We start from the raw sequence: 19301 nt of genomic DNA, 5'->3' as shown, positions 1-19301 counted from the left end.
TTCATAAGCATCACAACAAGACAGAGCCATCAGCCACTGGGGGACCACTGGAGGACAAAGGGGCAATGGGCTAGTTTGGGGTTCTATTGGAACACCCACGACACAGCATCCCAACAGCCCAAAACCATTGGCTTTGACCAGCAGAACCAACACCATTCCCTTTAATTCCTCCACAGACCTGCCATTTATCTCCCACAACATCTATTGTCTTTCCACAAGGGGTTTCATGAGGAACTATCCAATGCCACGAGCCATTAAAAAAAATTCCACTTTACCAATTATTCACAGAAGACTCCTTGCACCTTGACTGCAAGAATTAAAAAGCCACAATGCAAGACCATTCCAAGCATTTTTGATAACACTAAGGAAATCCACTCATTTGAATGAGAAACCTTCCACACTGGTCCCAGAATCCAACTCCACCATAAAAACACACATGGCAAAACCAAACTGGGGCAAGCGTGTACCACCAAAATGGCTGGATGGAAAAGGTATGAGCAACTCATCATGGCAAAAATGGGTATTTCCAAAAAAGTCTGAGCAAGGCAAATGGTTAAACAATGAACTGGATTTTGTTTGAGTTTTCAAATATAATTTCAAGGTTATCTCAACACCAGGTTTATCATCTTGACCCTCCAGCACAAAACAAAGACAACTTTGAGTTTCAGGTGAAACATACAGAGAAGAAATGCCTATACAGTTAAATTATTAGATCCACTAGAGACCTGTATGGAAATCATGACTTCAAATATTAGAACCATTTTAGAATTCATTTACAAAGGTTAATGTGTCATCTGTAGCCGTATCAAAAAGAACTCATTTTTTTCTCACCAAACACATGGCACAGTATTGTGACACAAAGGCTACATGCAAGAGCAGTGAAGCAGATTGGACACTTGCACAGAACAATTTTAAGACCAAAGAGACTGTTCAGGAAGTCTGTAGTCCAGGAAATCTGTTGAAAAGTTTCTATACCCACAACCCAAGAACATGTCTAAAAAAGTTGCACAAAACATTCAAGTACTCCTTTATTGTTGTATTTTCTCAGCCTTCAATTGGTATCAATTCCATCTTAAAATAACTTCACAAAGTTCAGCAGCAGTGCCCTGACAATAGGCCAAGTACTGAGAACCCCTCATACTATTAAGCACCTGAATGAACAAGCCAGCAAATAAAAATTCATTGGAAGTCATGGCAAAGTGAACATAATTTGCAAATGAAAACCACATTTGATACCAAGTATAGCACAAAATTTTACCTTGCCTCCAGTACTTAGCTAAAGTATTTCTCAGTTTAATAGCAACCAAAAATGTAACCCACTTCAGTACCAACTCAATAAAAAATATTCAGCCAGAAAGGACAAACACGAAGTGTGAAATAAACCAAAACCTTTTATTTAAAGTCACTTTATAAATTACATTTTCTCAAAAGCAGTAGCAACAGATCTTTTACCAAATTAATTTTCCTGTCATGCAAAAACAACCCAAAAGGAAAATTTGGCTACCCAGTCCTCAAACAGATCCATCACTGGATAGCCACTGATTAATTCAAATGCAAAGTCCATTTTGATAGGATGATCACAACCCAGATCTTCTCTGGTTTAATAACATGAGAGTCCACGTTTTAACATCCTTTTCTTGGACAGACATCCCAGCACTCATGCATTAGTCCATTTCCTCAACCTCTCATTCCCCAGTGGAACTGCCATCTTGGTGTCTCATTCGTAGACTCCTTTTGACACTCTTCATCTGAATGGATTCTTTATGAAAAATTAGAAGAAAAATGCTGTTGGAATACACATCATTGCTTTAAACTAAGACATTCAACTACTGTACCTTGAAGATAATTTAAACATGTAACTGATGCCTCATTCCATGTTACACAATCCACAATATCTAATTTTATCAGAAACAGTATCAAATAATCAATTCAAGAATCAAAAAAAGAAAGTTTAACCAAAACGATTAAAAAATGAGAGAAAATATCAGAAGTCCAAGAACCCTTTCAGGATCCATTAATTAAATTTGAAATTTTTAAACCACTAGAGAAATCTGTGGTGGGAACTCAAAGAAATTTGCTCTTGCAACCATTTTTGTTGCACTGGCCCTTCCCCTGAAGCTGACATTGCTTAGTAGAACACCAAGGTTCTTGTAACAACCCAAAACTTGTAAGTACTTTTCAAGCTCCTTTCTTCGAAGACACAGATCCATCAAAACCAATGAAATCTGGTTTCTTACAGACAGATGGTGACTGGACACAAGACATTCCACCATCTTAATGCAGTTTTCCAGCTCATGAAAGATGTACAGTGCAACAGCAAACACACAAGCAAATGGAATGACTGGTTTGGTTCCTGGTGGGAAAGGACACACCAGAAACCAGACAAAAATGGTCACAAGTCACACTAAGCTACCTTTAGCAAGGCTCCTGAGCCATATTCCAACTGTACTCATCATGGAACTGCAACCAAGCCCACAGGTGAGTGATAAACCAAACTGAATAATCAGCATCCACGTGGATAAATACAAACCCAATGTTCCCATCATCCTATCTTCTTCCAAGAAATATAAGCTCAATTCACTTCAAGTAAAACCTGACTCCTCCTCACATGCAAAACTTAGGTACAGGAAGTTACTAAGTGTTAAGAGCATCATTTTGAAACCAATGCTGACTGTAGGCTGACATGCAAAAAGGGCTTTAAAATGTCTTCATGATTTTGAGTATCTGCACTCCAACATCAATTTATTTTTTTGAATATGTATAGGTTTAACCTCATTTTAGTCTGAAAGCCAAGTTCACCACCACTCTGCTCCCTGATGATCCTGGGCAGATTCTGACCAGGGATGCAGAAATTACCCACAGCCCAGCAAAAACCAGTGGGGCCATCTAGTGGTCTCTGCCTCAGCATCCCCAGTCCCATCTCACAATAACCAGTGACAGCAAAGCAAAGAGCACTGGAAGCAGAGCAACAAGCCCCAGTCTGACTTTCACCAATACCCATGTGTCCTGTTCTATGCTGTTCTATAGACTTCCTTGTTTTAAATACAATGGGAAAGTAGTGCACATGAAAGTGGAATATGGGATCTGGAAATTTCACTTTGCACTGGGAAACATGCATAGCTGCAGGAGTATTCAACCCCAGGATATTCATTCTTTCAGAAACAGAACTTTCAAGTTTAAAGAAATGCTCTGTTTTAAACATTCAACTCATCCTCAGTTAAGACAATGTATGAAATATTTTGAAATGTGTTTTTCCCTCACACTAAGCTAGTTTCGGGATGCTTGGGGTTGGGTTTGATAATTTTTTTTTTCAATTCTCATTAAATTAATTTCAAATCTATTTTAGAATTTGAAGATGAATTAAAATTTGGATGTTTTTTAATGGTAATGCTTTGACAGAAGTATCAAAACAAAAGATCACCAAAAAGTTGTCCATTATTGACACAATCAAACACTCAGAAGTACTAACATACATACACAGTGCAAACCCCATAAATAAGACCATTAAAATTATTTTTAGTTCTTTTTAATAAACTTAACATATAGAACTCCAACTACTGACATCAACTTTCCCCATCTCTAAAAAAGGTAATTTAGTTATGTAATAGTCACCCTTAAAAGGCTCTTTCCAGTTGGGTTAGACCTCTGCCTCACTCACAGGACCTGCCAAAACCAATTTCAGGGCAAATTTCCCTGCTCAGTTCACCTACGTTGGGTTGGACCAAGAACTTCACAAGTAACCCCATGACCTTCATCTTAAATGCTGCTTTAAATCTTGTAAAATAATTAACAGTAAACAGAACTGATGAGGTATTATAATTAAGAATACATTCTTGTTCTCCAAGTTATTATACATCAAAAGAATGCCATAAGAATGGCCAAAATATTAATAGCAGCCTCTACACTTTTGAAATTTACATTTGCTTTAGAAGATTTCCCAGCATTTGTTTATTTATTAATTAAGGCACATTTTGCTAAGAAATTTCAATAATGTTACAAAAATACAGTCCTCCATGAAGACATATGCAGTGATCCTACACTTGAGGTAGATACTGAAAAACCCTTTTTTCTCCTAGGTGACACGAGTTTAACATTCCTTCCGTAAAATGAATTAGGCATCCACCCATTTTTCAAGCTTCTGTTATCTACTAGTTACTTTGGTTTGGTTTCCAAGCTCTGTTATTTTGGTCATGATAAATCAGGGACCGGGGTAGTTCTGTAATCCTGACAAAGTTTCCTTCAAACCACTGGTAACATGCTGACACTCCATGCCATCCATTCCCAACCTGCCTAAAGGTTCAAGGCAACAATTACAAAATATCTGAGTTTACAAAGTTTTTATCTTCTGCTTTTTTTCAATTATTTGTTGCTGTATTAAAAGATCACAGCAACAGTAGACATCCCTTATGGCCAAACCCATGGCTTCAGCCATTTCAGCTCCATTGTAACCCTGCATTCGTTACAGTGTGAGACTGAAGCCAAACACTTCACATGTACAATACCCATGCATAAGACACCAATACATTTACAAACTATTCCAGAATGGAATCTGAGGTTTAAACTCCTAACTGAGGTGACCTATTTGGGAAAGGGAATTCACTCCAACAGAGGGAGCTGAATGGACAAAATGAGGTTCTGAGTAAACCAAACCTCAATTTCTACACTTCAAAGTTCATTAAAGAAAGGCTTTATTCTCAACAACATCCCTGGTAACTTTTACACTGGAGGAAAGAAGCGCCCTTTGTTGGCAGCTAAATCCATTATTTTATTCTGTACCATCTTTAGCAGGAACTAAGCGCTCTGGACAGCCCTAAATCTGCTTTTACCACCACTAGATGTTCCTTAAGCAGAGCAGTAAAAGCACAACTCATGTAGATTTGGGTATTTTTAGGTAAGAAAGGCTATTTGCCAGGTTTGTCAGATTTCAAGGTTAATTCCAGATAAGATGTCATTTTAGTCACAAATGCACTCTTTTGTGGGTATTATTTTTAAATAATAGATTTTATTAAGCAAAATATGCCAACTTTAATAAAGCTCCTGGTGTTTTTGAGTATTTTCTCTCTTCTCTTAAAAAAGAGAGCTAAAAATAAAACTCCTAAAAATAAAACTCAGCACTTCAACTAACCACCATGTTAATCAGAGAATACAACACCGGATCTTTCAAGATCCACACACTGGAATGCTTTCACAACTGTTCTTTGAAATAACTTCTTTTGTAGACAACTATTTCAACTAAGTCATTTAAGGGTATCACATTCACCTCTTCCTTTAGGTAAGGATCATAAATCAGAAAAGAATGGTAATTACTCAGAATGTAACTGAAAAGTCAAAGTTCTATTCAAAGAGCCAGATCTTACAATAGCTAATTTACAACCCAATGAAAAAACAAAAATGCACACAGAAAGATGTAGCAATCACACAAAGATTAATATTAAAATGGAATATGAGTCACATGTTTAGAGATTCTATCAGGTGACTGGGGCTAGAAGGCATCAGTGGATAGCATAGGAAGAGATTTGAGGAGTAGCTGGAGAAGAAACATATCAAAAAATATACGGCTCGACACACACCTGCAGTGGGAAAAACAGCTTAAGATTTCTGAAAGAATGAAGTAATAAAACTTACAGACCACAGTGGTATAAGAAATTACTTATCAAAACTGAATTTGTGTACACACATTAAAAACTTAATTCCTCAAAGTCCATGAACTCTTTTGCTTCATCTTTTTCTACTTCTTTTGCTTCAGGACTGAAAACCCAAGTGATTAAATTAAAATTGTTCCAAAATTAAATGGACCCAGTAGCAGCAGGAAGCCAGACTAAGCCTGGCAAGGTTTGCACCTTCTACCACATATTCCTTTTCAGAAGGGCTCTACATCAGTCTCCACACCATGGAGTGGAAGAGAAGCACAGGACTTTGGAGTACAAAACCAGCTTCTCTCCCAGCACCTGAGGCAGAGCAGAAGGCAGTGGCTGCTGGAGGGCTCTACTAACAAACACAGCCATGGGACAATTAAAATTCACTGTCATTTAGCCATTAAAATGAGTGTATTTGCATTTTGGAACAACATTTTCCCAAGCTATCTGAAGCCTAACGAAGGCCTTGTTCAATCAGGTAGCATGTCAGACTAAAAGAAACTGTCTCTTAAAGAAAAGCATATATTCCAAAGCACAGTACAACAGGAATAGAGCTTCACATAAAAAAAAAAAAGTTAATCCATGTATACAAAATGCAATGGATGCCCTAATTAAATATGCAGAATCAAGGAGTCTGAATTTTAAGCAGAGAAAAAGACAAAAGGATTTGTGTATTTCCACAAGCAACTCCCAACTAAGTCACAAAAGGTGACTTTGTTGTGCCAGAGACAACAAAAGGTCAAGACCAAATTCTTTTTAGTTAAGGAAATGGGAAAAAAATTCTGTCCCTATATTCATGCAGTATAGAACTGAATTAATTTACCTACTCAAGCCTGCCAATTTTATGTTTTGACTATATGAGGAATGATTTCAAGTCTACCAGCTAGCAGTTTAATTTAAAAAAATACTGGCATTTATCATTTTGTGCAAAGCCAGAGCTTTATGAATGAAGAACAGAAACAGAACAATTGTAGAACAGGAGACAGTAACTGTCTGCTCAAAGGCTCCCACTGATCCTGACAGAAGCACAAGGACAACACAAGATGCTTGTACAGCAAGTTCTTCCTGCTATACTTTCCACACCATTTGTTATCCAAATTGTGTGTAGTACCTCTCTAGAGACAGACATCTGCATACCAAAAACCCTTCTGAACAAGCACAACTATGATATAGAAGTTCTCAGTGAAATCTGGAGTCAAATCTTGGAAGCCCCCAGAACTTCAATCAGATCTGAAAGCTGTTCTGCAGCCAGCCAGGGAGAGAGCCCTACCCAAGTGCTGCTCACTCCCCCAGAGCCCACAGGAATGATCCAGGGTCCTTTCAGCTTTTCTGAAACGCACATGCACACATGGCCACACACTAATGACCTTCAGAATGTACAGCCAAAGCCTTCAGCCACTTAAACATTACAGCCATGTGTGGTCACTGGGGTGTTTTTAAAAGCTAAAAAGTAAATGTTATTAGGAATAACAACTTACCAGTGCTTCAACCAAGAGCAGCTATTTTGCTTACAGTGAGTAAATCAATTCCTCAACATATCTGTAGGGAAAATAGGATATTAAAACAATTTAATTAAAATAAATTTAAAAATAAAAGAGATCTAGACCTTAAGGTCTACAAGATTAAGCATTAGCTTTTATTACAAAAGCCCTCATTAAAAAAAAAAAAAAAAAGTATCACTAAGGAACCTGTTATTAAACAGCCTGCAAACAACCTAAGAAATTCAGAACCCAGTCCACAAATTCATTGAGAAAAAAAACAACAAAAAATATATTATTTCAAATTTTTGAAAAAGATCAATCAAGCATCAAGTGGAAGCATGCTTAAGCAAACCAACTTGCCCTTCACAATAGAAAATAAAAGGCTCTTTTTATTGAGAAGAGGTATCTGCTGGATGCGGGGCAATTACATAACACATTTATGTGGAACAAATTATCTACTTTATCTCTAAGTTCCTCATGTATGGGCAAGGTCCAAATGTTGAAATCTGACTCTGAAAATGCCTATTGGCAATCTGTCAAGAAATTCCTAATCACAGTTACCTTAAGCAAAGGTAGCAAGAATAAAGACATAAAACTCTAAAACAACTCATGAATCCCCTTTTCAGGATAAATTTCAACTACAAGAAATAAGACATTCCAGTTTATCCTCCTGACACATACAAGCAAACCAATACTCTTGTAATCTCTCAGAATCTACTTATATTGAAATATAGCCTCAAATACATAAAAATTAATGAACCTGTCCAATGACAGCATACTGTGCAATCCTCTAAATTCTTCTCTTCCATCTGACAGCTAATCAAAGGTGTAAAAAGGAATATAGGATGAACAGGATTGTAATTTCTTTGTTGATGTAATTTATGCAAACTCTTATTATGGAAAAGCCTTTAAAAAGGGAAATTACAAAATAAAATACAGCACTAGACTGGCATAAGCATGTAGAATATCCCAATGCATGTGAAATTTAGAGGTTTAAAAATGTATTAATGATAGTTCAAAATGTATTTGAATGTGCACAAGCAGCTGCTACTAAATGGAAGCACAGAACTTCTGTGAAGTGCCGTCCACCATTTTAGAAGAAACACAACATGGCTGCTGGACCCTGATCAGCCATGAGGCATCCACCAGTCATCCAAAGCATGAAAACAAGAGTTACTTGGGCCCTTTGAATCATTTCACTCAAAAAAGGCCACTTAGAAACTACAATCTACATGAAGACAGGTAAAGTTGATGACTGGAAGCTTCTCAGTTTACAGCCCTCAGCCATTTTTAATAATTCACGGCACAGCGACACATCCCATCATTGCATTCGAGCTGGTTGTTTTCTTTCGTTCTGGAGTAAGCACAGAGCTATGGTAGTTTGACAGAAACTTTAATGAGGGCAATATTTAATATGGCTGTCACCACAAAGCACCTTCCTCTAATGACAGTGTTATAAAGACTCCACTGGAGTTTGTTCTTCTGACCTCAGCACACTTGTGCAAAAGGAATCGTTGGAGTGTCAGAGTGGTATCACGTAGCAGCAGTAGTGACACTTCTCTTCTTGGAAGTGAGTGGATAAACCAATGAGTTTTGTCAAAACAGCAGGAGAATGTTGATAATATATTACATTTCATTCACATGAATTATTTTTTCACTATTATAGAATATACCACTGTATTTTGAGTTTTTAATTTTTACATTCAAAACACATTCACTCTTAAACTACAGAATAAATCACCAAAGCTACAGGTTTATGCCACGAGCCAGAAACCAGAACTTGGAAATACAAGTCTTGGCTGAAAGAAATTCATGTTAACAGCTGTATTTCCTGTATCTAACGTCAAAATCTTTTAATCAGACTACTTGCTATAATTGTTGTAGCCGGGGTGATTAAAAAAGAAATCCATCCTTTATTTAAAAATAAATATGAATTTACTTTTTCTAGGTTATCTAGTAGCTGCGGCTAATTTTTGTTTTGAAATTAGAGATACTTGAAGTACAGTACAGCCTACCACACAAGACATGCCCGGCACCATAGGTCCATGGCTCCTTCCCCGAAAGACTGGCACTAACCATGACACAATGCACCTCCTTTTTCAGCAAAACGTGAGGTCAGACACCCAAAAGCGATGAGCTGGTATCACATTTTCTCTTGTATTTATTATTTAATTAACAAAGTATTTTGGCAAAAATGATGCGTATCACCACACCAATGTTCTTCCACGTACGCTGTCATTGCTACCAGAGTCTCTTCTATGAGAATACTTAACATGGGTTCATATCCCCACAGAGAACAGCTTCCTCTACTGAGAGGCTTTGGACTCAACCTGAGAGGTTCTCCTGACCCGCCTCGATCCTCATGAGCACGCTGTAGCGTAGCCATGAACTTGGAGCTTCCCTAAATCCCAGCAGTGTGCATCTAACCCACTGAGATCTACTTATCCTAAAGGTGAAGCCACTGTTAGCTGAAAACAAGTTGTTCTTGCAAGAAAAGGCAGCTCTGAAGAGCTCACAAAAGGGACAGTTAAAAGCTGCTTTTACTGTAATGTCTATTCAGCATTATCAGTATCAGGACAATACTGGAAAGATGCAAGGCCGTTAAGATCAAAGTGCTCAATTTCATAGCTATCATAAAATGCTCAGGTCACACAAGTTCTCTCTTGAGCACTGTGATTTTCTAATTTTTACTTTTCTACATTTTTGTTTTAAGAGCAGGTCAGTAATAAATTACAGGTTCAGACATTTCAGAATTTAATACCAGGAATCTAAGTCGAATCTGACAGGTTCAATCTCATCAGTGTTATTAGACTTTCTTGTGAACCAGGCTGGTCTTGCCTTTATCGTAATAGACTGTGCAGTATCTGTGATTTTTGACCCTCTAAACTGAAAATTTATGTCGGATTTTAGATATATCCTGTCATTCTTAAGGTGTAAGATCATTTCTAACACAAACTTCGAGTTCTCACACTTCCCATCAGACAGCCACACGATGAAGTTGCAGGAACATTCTGACATATCACCTTGCTGTTAGCTGTGTTTACTGCAGGACATCCATGATGGTGGCACATGTCCAATAGCTATAAATATAATTTGAACCCTACCTTGCACATCAGCAGTGACTCACTGCAGATAAAGGTTTATTACAACCTGAAGAGACATTTTTGTAAAGCTTACGGGAAAGTGTGTACAACCTCTTCTCTATTAACAGACTGAAAGCTTCATCCAAGCCAAAAAAAAACCCCAAAAAAACCAAAAAACGAGCTGCACTCCGGTGAGGGATCACAATTGTATTTTTTTGTTATCACGATGAATTATGTAAGTTGAAAAAGCAAATCATCAAAAGTATTTTTGGGAATCCTGACACACGTGTCCTCGTGAAGACGGTTTACACTTTGAGGTCCTGAGTACGCACAGAAGCACACGAGCATGGGAAGCTGTGAAAAGGAACCAGTTAAGACGGGCAAACAGGATCTCCCACTGTTAATTACAGAGTGTTGAAAGCCTGACTCAAAGGTTACTCTGATCCTAAATGCAGAATCTGAAGTGTAAAAACAAAAAAATAAACATTAAAAAGCTGCTTTGTTTACACTTCAAGAAGAGCAAGATACCTCATAACAACTGGGCTTGTAGAATAAAATTTAGAATAAAATTTACACCAAAACCAGAATTTTAAAGTTTATTGTATAAGCAATTTTCTTGAAAAGGAAAATCTTACGAGCATCCTTTTGCTAATAAACTAATACCTTGAACTAAGGAAAAGCATTCCTGAAGTTTGATTAGACAATATCCTTAGGAGATGACAATCCTTTGGCTTCACCACATGTCAACATGGTCATAGATTTTGTTAAAAAGTTGTACTTGTGAGTAACCATAAAATCTTCAAAGATGCAGGAGACATTAACATTGCTGTAGTACATACATACTAACAATTTCCAAATGCACTAAGCTCAAAAGAAATTCAACAAGGTAAAACACTGAAACTTCAATGTTTAATGTTTATTTTGAAAAAATTGTTTCCAGGATGATTAAAAAAAACCAAACAAAACAAACAAAATCCAACAACACAGTGTAACATACCTGGCACGCACAGTACAGGATTTTGCTCAAGGTCTTTTGCCCAACCAGTCATCTGAATCTTTGGAAGAACAATATCCAGTAATAGCCCTAAAAGATAAAAAAACAACAAAACCAGGTTTGTCTAAAACAAGGTACAGATAAGATCTTTAAATCCTGACATTCTTGACTGACAAACTTTCTGAAAACACGTAAAGGAAATGCCTTTGAATATACAAAAGTTTTACCAACAGCACAAAACCAATATTCTATCATTGTTAAGCATTAGTCCCCAAAACCAAGAAACACGACCAAAAAATCTCCTTCTTTAGGAATTCCTGAAGTCTTGGGTTACACCCTTACATACAAATTCTACAATTTCCCCAAACATTATTACTACAAACTCATTAAGTAAAAAAACCTAAATAATTTTCAAAGTTTAATGCAGGTTTTCACTGGTGAAACAGGACATAGAGAACTTCAGTTTATACGCAAATACTGTCCTTTTCCACCAAATACAGTATTTATATACGTACCCATCTATTATAAAAATAAACAACCAACTTATTTAATAGCCTTAGTAAACTGAAACTTATACCCAAGCAGCACATAAACGTGACATTATATAAAGACAGTTTACCTGTAACTGCAAAAAAAGCTTTTAAGAAGTCCAGACAATTTACAAAATGTGTCCCCCTCCATATAAAAATGAGATTTTTTTTTTTTTCTTCACATCTGCATAGTAGCAAAAAGGCAAATTCCAGTTTCAAAAAAATAACAAGTAAATTAACATATTAACACAAGGTATAACCATTCTTACCTAAGAAAAATAAGGCAGGAATGAATCCTCTGGAAGGCAGTCAGGAAATAAGGTTCTGTTCATGAAATCCTACCTGAAAAAAAAAAGTATGGAAATTTTCAGTATTTTGCTTTAGAAAAGCAGCGCTAGCCATATACCTGAAATCTATCAATCTTTAGATATTTATTAAGTCAGGAAAAACTTATGATTGCAGTAACTATCTCTTGAACTGAACTCTAAAAATAAAAGTATGAGTGGCTATACATTCCTGCTGAAGAAAAACCCACTGGAGATGAGTGACTGACATACAACATGCATGATCTGTGATTTTCATGAATAACTGCAGTCTGCTCTTCTGTCTCCCATTACTTTAATTTTGACAGAGATAAAATTCCAATTTAAGGGTTTTTTACTGCAAAATTTATTACACAATATCCCTCAGCCCTTTTACTTTTTTTTTTTTCACATTAAAATCTTTAGCAATAGGCTATACTAAATCAAATAAAACCTTTACTGATAGCAAGGTTATTTTAAAATGGCTTCTGTCATCAGCTTCTCTGAATTTCAAGTCCTAGGTTACTTCATCTCCCAAAAAAAAAAATCTTTTTTGCCCTTTAGAATACAGTTTTAAAGCCTTCAGCTTCTTTAACCTTTAATCAGATCTCAAACTATATTCTTTTAACACACGGAACACCATATTTGCACAACCTCTAGCCAACTTTTCTTGCCTTTTGTGAAAAGCCATAACATTTTATTTTGCAGCAATTATATTTATCACCAGCATTACTTCATACTCTTATAATAAGTGTAGAATCATTCTGTAAATATACCATTTTACAAAACATTTTTATGCTGGATTAAAAGATGTATAAATTCAAACACCTACATCTTAAATATAAAAAACCTGCTGCAGAACTATTAAATAAAACACATTATTAATTACAAGTAATTTATTTTCTGGACAATTACCTGCTATTTTATTTTCAGCTATTAAAATAAACCAGTCAAAACTATTTTAAAATTATCCTGTAATATACTTAAGAGAAATTCAGCAGACACCCACCTAAAGCTAGAACTTTCTGTAGGGCAAAGTGTGTATGCCAGAACCTGTTCTACACTGCAGAACTGTTGCTGGGGTTATAAAACCACCATAATCCAAATCTAAAATAAAGACACCGAACACTTTACATAAAGGTGACAGAAGTCCAGTGGTTGCTAAAACTTGTATTTCTATTTCCAAAAAAAGGGGTAACTTCAATTGTTGCAATGACAGATTCTTATTTGCAGAGGAAGTACCGAAAAATGTAATTTACCTCCAACTGCAGTATTTAAAATCTGCACAGAGTTTTATAACCTTGCACAAGCGTACACCATTAAAATCCAACAAACATGGCTATACACAACCTCCAATTAAACCTAAAGTTTTTAGTATTTACCTTTTGCTCTTCTACAGGGACTTTTTACATATTTAGAATTACAATTTTACCCTTAAATTGGTAATTGCTGAACGCAAGCCAAGCCAAAACAAACGTCAGCCATTACATTTAAACTTGCATTTTTAGGAAGTCTTGCAATAGGTGTTGTACAACTTCTAAATTATCAGAACACCGAAAGGACCATTAAAATGTTTTGTAAAGAGAAGTAAGTGTGAAATCTCTGAAAAAAAACCTGTAAACTGAATAGTCAAAACAAACCTGATAATCATTAAATGTTTTTTAAAAGCTTTCCATGTCAGACGCAAACTCATCCTTTTCCTTATCGTGTTAATCGTATTAAAGTAACTCTCTTTTTCTTTTTGTAGTGTCGCCTAAATCACAACCGTAGTATTTTGCCAACTTTAAACGGTAGACTTGGCATGACCGAGCTTTGTTTTTCTCAAGTTTTTAAGATTCTACATTGCCGTTTTAATTGCAAAATCAAATTTGCACGTAATTCCTAGTTTTCTTTTAAACTTCTGCGCCTGAATTGCTGTTTCTCCAGTGAACTCAATTTCTCTCTATTGTTTCATAAAGTACCAATCTGTCTCATCCGCAGCCTGTTTCTCTTACTGGTTTACAAAGAGTTAAAAGCCAACACCCCACAAAAAAAACCACTCCAAGTTTTATTTTTAAGAGAAAAGGACATGGCGTCTTTGTTCTTAGAAACTACGAAAACATATCCCCATCCGACCAGCGACGGGCAAGAAACGCTCTTTACATAGACACGGGGCTAAACATTTCAGTGATGCTGTCGTACAGCCTTCACCTCTCCCCCCTCCCTCCACTGCTGCATTGGAGTTCCAGCCCGGTTTGCAGATATCCCCCTTGAACGCGGCGCCGGGGGGAACCGGTCCGCAGCCCCCCCTGCCCTCGGTGCTGCACAGGGGAGCCCAAACCCGCCGCTGCTCCCCCCGGGGCTGCACCGGGGACGGGGCGTGCGGAGCCTCCCGGGCGCTCGCAGGAGAGCGCAGGCAGCGCCCGCAGCCGCCGAGGGTCACCGGGCTCCCCTTGTCCCGCCGCCCGCCTCAGCCCAGCTCGGTCTCGGGCACGGGTCCCCGAGGGTCCCCGCAGGTCCCCTCAGCCAGCGGCGGGGGGGAAAGGAGGGGGCAGGGGGAGGCAGCGCCCGCGCCCCCTCCCCCTCCCGGCTCCAAGGACATTTTGTTTTTCCTCCCAAGGACAAAGGACAATGAGGAGCCCGCAGACTCCGGCACTTACCCGGCGAAGAGCAGCCCGCTGACAGGCACCCGGGGCCCCGAGGACGGGGCGCTGCTCACGGCTCTCCCTGCCCGCCGTCAAGGGCGGCCCCACGCCCGCCCGGCGAGGGAGCGGCGCGGGCAGCGCTCGGCAGCCCGGCGCCATTGCTGCCCGACCGTCGGCAGCCCCGCTCGGCAGCCCGGCTCGCCGCCCGGCGAAGCCCCAGAGCCCACAGAGCGCCGGGCCCGATTTGGCGCCCGGGAGCGGCACCGAGGGCGCCCGGCGGGCGTCTCCGGGGCGAGCGGTGGGGACAGCGCCGGGAGACGGGCGGGAGCTGCGGCTGCTCCCCGGCCATCTTGTGCCGTGTGTGTGAGGGAGCCTCCGCCGTCTCCTCTCAACTCCTTGCTCCCCTCCCCCCGCACAACATGGCCGCCCGGTCGCTCCTCACTGCGGCGGGGAAGGGGCGGCACCGCGCGCGCGCCCCGCCCCTCCCCGCCCTCGGCTGCGCGCGCGCCGCGCGCCGCTCCCCATTGGCCTCCCCCCCGCCCGGGCCCCGCGCGCTCCGGCGCCGCGGCCTCCCATTGGCCCGCGCTCCCCGCCTCAGCCGCCCCCCATTGGCTCCCGCCGCCTCCTCGCGCGCCGGCGGCAGCAGCCGCCCCTCAGGGGGAGGCGGGAGCGGGCGCGGCCCCCTGACAGCCCCACCTGGCCGGGCCGTCCCACCTGAAGGGCCCCGCACAGCCCTGACCCGCTCCGGGAGCTCCTCGTGCCTCCGCCTGCCTGCACTGACACACAGCGGGGTTCAGCCCCCTGCCTTGGCTCCTGCCGCCCCGTTTGCCGCCATTCCTGAAACACCACCTCTCTTATCAGCCCTTGATATCAGTCAGGGACAGCTCACCCACCGGGGTCCCCACAGAGTCGGGGGGCCATGAACCCCTCTGTTCTGATGCGATACACGACGCTGTTGGGCACCCTCAGCTCCAGAGCCCGGCTGGGCCACAGAGCCACACAACCCACTCACCTGCCTGCCTGCCACACCAGTCCCCGTTACTGCTGCTCAGAAACAGACACACAAATAAAACTAGGTATCCTGCTTTTTTCAGCCAACACCCTAGAAACTCTCTGGTGTGCCAGTCTCACTAGGACACTGTCTCCTATTTTGACTAGAGCCATGGAAACCACTTCAGATACCAGCAAAATGGAAAGGCAACCCTTAAATTCCTGGTCATTGCCATGAATCCTGTGCCCAGCTCCAGTTATGGTGCTCCTCTGCAAGAAGCACACATAGGAAACATGACAGAACTGATATTTATAGATAAAGTTTCACTTCAGCAGTCACTTTGAATAATATGCATACCTTTCACCTTCTTTCATTTGCCCAGGTGACTCCATTAAAAGCACAAAGAAATTGTCTAAGTCCTCCTTTTCATATTAATGAACCTGGTAATTATGACAGAATTAAACTAATAATACTTCAAATTACTATGGAAGACCTCAGGATCCAGTCTGGCACTAGAGATCACGCAGTTGGACTTTGACAAATTTCTCCTGAGCTGAGTCCTGGAAAAGCCACAAGTGGCCAGCTGAAAATAATCAATCCCTATGAGTTTGAGCCAAGAGTTGTATTTCCTTGCAAAATACAGAGAAAAGATGACTTCATGTATAGGATACCAGGGGATATCTACTACTTGTAGACAGTGGGATAAGGTGTTACCATCTTCAGAGAAGGGATGGTGGTGACCCACATAAAGGTGCCCCAGCACAGGTACAAAGGAGCCAATGCAGCTTCTCACTGAAAAGGGGCAAAATGCCTTTTTTTTTTTTTTTTTTTTTCCCTCTCACAAGAAGAATTATTGAAGTTCTAGTCTATGGAGACTATGGATATCAGAAAGCCTGTTCTTGCAACTTCTCTCCCATTTTGATTCTTGCAAAGGCCAATCCTCTTGCTCTCAGTGGAACTGCTCTCATATAACTGCATCTAAAGGCGCTTGCACAGACAGAACTCAGATGTTGTACTCCTTGGAAAACCACCAAAAGGGGGATGAGGCAGGATCCAGATGAAAGCAGGGTGCAGCAACAGCATTTCTCCTTATGTCAGCATTTTCAGACAATCCTGCATGGTAAAACTTCACAGCAAAGACCAAGATTAGAAATTCCATGTACAATTTCCAGCCTTTCTCTTGTTTCTTCCCAAAACACAAGTATGCTTCTAGCAGAATATATGTGTGATCACTTGCAATAACCACATGAAAGGGAGAAAAGAGATCAGGGATTCTAGACATAATAGTGCCTTGTAAGAGTAGTGTGATTCCAGCCAGGAGAGTTGAGATTGTGCCTGAACAAGACCTAACCTGTGTGCTCAGACTGTTATCTGATTTTCTCTAGCTATACCAAACTGTCTCGTGTAATAGACTGTTCCTCTAAAAAAAAAAAAAAAAAAGCCAACATAACAACCCCATGTACATTTATAGATAAATGTTTCTGGAAGTTCGTTACTCTATTGCTGCTATGGGTTACCAAAAAATTACTCAAAGTCTAGTATCTTCATTAATTATGTGGTGCTTCCTGGGCACCAAGACCTGAAGCAGCTCTGAAAATCCTTCCATGAGATTCCATGACCTCCTCTGTTCCTTAGCCCTGAGCAGTTGCATGGAGGTGAACACAAGTACAATCACTCTGCAGAGCCATGGTGTTGCTGTTCCTTACCAGGAACAGACTGTTTGCATTCTTCTTCCTAATGAAACAGTAGAACAAAATTCTCATTCCTACTCTGCAGTTACCCCATTTTTTTCCTCCTAAATTCAGCATTTTTACACTGCAATTTCCTCTAGAAAGTTCATTCCTTCTTTTTCAGATAATATATTCTCTTCCTTTGTGTATCATTAGACCAAACACTTCAGCCATGTTTTATGAACCACATGTCTGAATATAATGACACGAGTTAATGTTTCCATTACTAATTTGGGAACTATTCTGAGATTGCCTCTGTGGCTGGAATGCCAGATGGAGGCACAGGACCTGACTTTCTGGTACTCTATTTTCTTTTGGAACCTTTCTTCCTGCCCCCAGCCCTATGCCATTATCCCTTAGGGACAATATAAAAAGGACAGGGCAGTGCCTTCCCCACCTGTCCCAACCTGCCCTCGGTACCAGAGGACACCAAAAGGTTGGTGAAGCAGTTTATTCTTTGTTATACAGCATAGCCCACAGATCTTTGGAAATGCAAATATAATGGAAAGGCAAATATTGGAAGGCAAATGGCTGGAAAGGCAAATCTTGGACAAAATGGTTAAGTGTTGTATCTGCCTTCTGAAGTACAAAACAGGAGCCTGAACAATACTGAGAAATGTCACCAAACTTTTCTTCAACCAAAACTCTCACTTTTGAGAAGAAATCAATGCAAATTTCCTAGGCCCTAGGCCAAACAGAATAGTTTGGATTACTTGGACAGAGAATATGCAAACAGGATATAGAATGCCCTTTGAGCACAGCGAGCTGTTTGTGGGAGGCATTTAACTTCCTGTGACCTGGGTGTTTATAGACATTGTCACTTTGTCCTGAATCAAGCAGGGGCTCTATTTTCAGATTTTGTATATAACCTGTAATATGTTGGTCAAACAAACAATCTGCTTTTTTTTCCTCCCCATTCTGTTTCCTTCCTCAGTAATTCACTATTAAAATCACAGTAACTGCTCAAGTAGATACAAATTCACCTTCTAAGCATGGAACCACATTCCCCGTGTGACTGGTGAAAATGATCATGGTGCATTGATCCCAGCTAAAGATTTTTGCTACTGGCACAAGACAAACAATAAACCCAGCAGCAGCAAGGATAAAACACAGTTCTAGCAATGAACTTGTGCTGTTCATTCTGCTCCAAGTCTGGAACTGGAACTGAAATCCAGACTTTTGCTCCAGCCGGTAATGAATAATTGCAAACACATCGACACACATAAAGAGAACTTCTACATATGCCCTTTTTGTTCCTCGGCTTTAACACCAAAAACTGAGATTATGTTAATATGGGGGGTTTGCTGGCACTTCTATGGGGCTCATGTTCAGGATGATGAACCTTGTGAGCAGCAAAAAAAAAGGATTTATTACTATGAATAATTAGAAACAAATTCTTATCAGTGTTAAAAACATATGGTAAAGAAAAAATCTTCGGTCTAAGCCAAACCCCAGTGTTTTTTCAATTTATTCAAAATGAAGCTATTTTAACCAAGATTCAGCTCCTTCTATTTCTGCTTTCAAAGGAAAGTAAGTTATTAATAAAAACTATAAAGATGTAATGGAAGTCAGAAATGGATTCAATGTATTTAATGGTCTCTCCTAAGCAATTTTTTAACTTGTTGGTCACAATGTATCAAAGAGTCAGTACATATTCACTGTATATGTGATCTTGTGGCCTGAGCTCAAAGTTTAGATCTAAGAGCTCCTTAACAACCGACACACCTCGCTGTTTCAGTTTTGCATGAGTTCCTGTATACAATAAAGCAAATAACAGACCAGCAACTATTGTCTAGTGAGAGGATTAATTATTATGCTTTATACTAACTCCACTAGGGAATATACACACATTTTTCTTGGGAAATCAAATCCACTTTTCTTAAGGAGGTTTGAGACTTGGAAGATCTTTGGTTTTATTACAGATCATCTT

General features: G+C 39.9%; 1 protein-coding gene across 4 annotated transcripts in view; it reads right to left on the bottom strand.

Annotated features, from left to right (window-relative positions):
• Positions 1–19301, bottom strand: part of CHD2 (chromodomain helicase DNA binding protein 2) — an 85597-nt gene that overhangs the window by 56286 nt on the left and 10010 nt on the right. Inside the window, exons 1-4 of one of the 4 annotated variants that reach the window (XM_072933974.1) lie at positions 15365–15478; positions 11994–12066; positions 11198–11284; positions 7115–7175 (exon numbers count right to left, since the gene is read on the bottom strand). The gene's annotated coding sequence lies outside the window, so the exon portion shown is untranslated. Of the gene's footprint in view, positions 1–7114; positions 7176–11197; positions 11285–11993; positions 12067–13035; positions 13123–14665; positions 14805–15364; positions 15479–19301 lie in introns of those variants that run through there. The other 3 variants (XM_030281531.4, XM_072933975.1, XM_072933973.1) reach the window with 3 other exon arrangements.

Source organism: Taeniopygia guttata, chromosome 10 (genome assembly GCF_048771995.1).
Source record: "Taeniopygia guttata chromosome 10, bTaeGut7.mat, whole genome shotgun sequence".
NCBI lineage: Eukaryota > Metazoa > Chordata > Aves > Passeriformes > Estrildidae > Taeniopygia > Taeniopygia guttata.
This window is presented reverse-complemented; position numbering and strand designations above follow the sequence as displayed.